Consider the following 2452-nt stretch of genomic DNA (forward strand, 5'->3'; position numbering starts at 1 on the left):
GATGGTAGCTGTAGAGGTGGGACTTTCAATACATTTTAAGGGTTAAGCAAACAGGATTTCCTGCTGGCTGGGATCTGGAGTGTGAAAAGTAAAGAAGACTTAGGAATCCCTTCAACGTTTTTAGCTTGAGTGCCTGGAAGGATGGTGGTTTCTTTGCCGCTCAAGGAAATAGGCTTCCTCTTTGTGTAAATACTCCCTCTTCTTCGAGTAAACACGGCAGATGATGGCAGTGCTGCGAGAGGGCCCTGGAACTGGAGGCTGCTCTGCGTCTGGAGCCGGGGTCGTGGCCAGGTCAAGGCCACGGAGCTCGCGGAGGCAAGCAAGGCCCAGGACGAGGAGTAGATCCCGTCACCAAGTTGGGCTGCCTGGTAAGAACATGAAGATCAAGTCCCAGAGATCTATCTCCTTGTCCATCGGGGGGTCTGAGGTATCCTTTAAGGTTTTGAAGATTATGCTGGTGTAAAAGCAGGCCCGCGCTGGCCACAGGACCTGGTTCAAGGCCTTTGTCGCCATCCAGGACTATGATCAACATGTGGGTTTGGATGTTAAGTGCTCCAAGGAGGTAGCCACTGCCATCCGTGGGGTCAACGTCCTGGTCGAGCTCTCCATCGCCCCCGTGCGGCGGGGCTACTGGGGGAACAAGATCAGCAAGCCCACACTGTTCCTTGCAAGGTGACGGCCGCTGTGGCTCTGTGCTGATACGTCTGCCTCCTCCTCACCCCTCGCCCCCAGGGGCACTGGCATTGTCTCAGGCCCTGTGTCAAAGAAGCTGCTGCTGATGGCTGGTGTGGTGTCGAGGACTGTTACTCTTTAGCCAGGGGCTGCACTGCCACCCTGGGCAACTTTGCTGCATCTCTAAGACCTACAGCTATCCCACCCCCGACCTCGGGAAACAGACCGTGCTCACTATCAGGAATTCACTGACCATCTTGTGAAGACCCACGTCAGAGTTTCTGTGCTGAGGACCCAGGCTCCAGCTGTGGCCACCACATAATTTTATACAAGAAAAATAAAGTGAATCAAGCCTGTAAAAAAAAAAAAAAAAAAAAAAAAAGGAAATCGGCTCCTTACAGTGCTTAGCATGTAGCCACACACAGGAAGTGCCTGACCCGGGCTGTATCAATTAACAAGGATGTTGTCAGCCCAGCGCCAGAGTGCATCACGGGAAAAGAAAGCAGGGCTGTCCTGGCTAACCTTGGCAAGACGCAGGCAGGTGTTGAGCATGGAGGCAGCTTTATCTTTCACCTCACATTCTCCCTCTGGGCTGGGCTGGGCTGGCTCTCCCTTCCCCAGGCCAGAAAGAAATAATCTCACCCATCTCTACCTTGAATTCACTTTCAAACAGGCAGATGAGGCTCCCACGCCCTCCTGCCAGGTGTGTCTTCACTCAGGTTGCTGGATGCAGTCAGCTTGTGCATGACGTGACGATTCTTTCCCCATCTTCCACGACTTCTGAAGCTGTTTCCCCTCCCCCTCTTGTTCATTTTCTCATTTGGTGGTTTGTCTTTTTCTTATCGAGTTGTAGGAGTTCTTTATATATTGTGGTTAAGAATCACTGTTACATGTGTTGCAAATATCTTCTCACAACCTGTGGCTCCTCTTTTCATTTTATGTCATGGTCTCTTGATGTCCAGAGGATTTACTTGCAATGCAGTCTTTTCTTTTATGATTAGTTCTTTTTGTAATCTAAAATATCCTTCTCTACAAATACCACCATAAAAGGGAATAAGGAAGTTCTTGACATACTCCTTTGGAATCATCTCCAAGTTAAGAAAATTGTGTTATCAATATGCCATCATTAATATGAAGACAGTGGAGGAAGGGGAGATGGTGTGTGTGTTCGTATTGCTTCTCTATGCATAATATACCTCTGGAAATATAACAAGAAATTGGTTATACCAGTTGATTGAGGGCTAAAGATTGAGGGGCATGCTTTTTTTTTTTTTTTTTTTTTACTGTATCCATTTTTGTACCTCTTGAACTTTGAAACATAGGAATGAAATACCTTTCAAAATCTGAACTAATTACAATCATTTTTAATGCAACAATTCTTCTTGACCCCAAAGTCATAAAACTATTTGCCCGTATTTTCTTCCCAACATTTCGTCTTGCACCATTAAAACTTTGATCCCCTTGGGGGTCACTTTTGTGTATGGTGTGAGGTGGAGATCCCACGTCTTACCCCATCTGGATAACCTGCATCCTTTTCCCATTATCTCTGTCTCCTATCAAATGTCCATGGATGTGCAGGTCTGTTTCCTGGTTCTCTGTGCTTTTTTGTTAACTGATGCAAACACCATGGTCTCTTATTCGCCATACTGAATAATAATGACCTTGATTTCTGCCTGAGTTAGCCTCTCATATTCGTCCTCAAAATTGTCTTGTTTTTCTTTGCAGCGTTATTTTCCCACATGTATTGGTTTACTAGGGCTGCTATAAGAAAGTCCACAGA

General features: G+C 46.6%; 1 pseudogene across 1 annotated transcript; it reads left to right on the forward strand.

Annotated features, from left to right (window-relative positions):
* The first annotated feature begins 376 nt into the window (after positions 1-376).
* Positions 377-994, forward strand: LOC308489904 (small ribosomal subunit protein uS5-like; annotated as a pseudogene). Its single transcript has one exon. The product of its transcript is annotated as a small ribosomal subunit protein uS5-like (transcript).
* Positions 995-2452: the final 1458 nt, after the last annotated feature.

The sequence above is a fragment of the Rhinolophus hipposideros genome, assembly GCF_964194185.1.
Source record: "Rhinolophus hipposideros genome assembly, chromosome: 21".
NCBI classification, from domain to species: Eukaryota; Metazoa; Chordata; class Mammalia; order Chiroptera; family Rhinolophidae; genus Rhinolophus; species Rhinolophus hipposideros.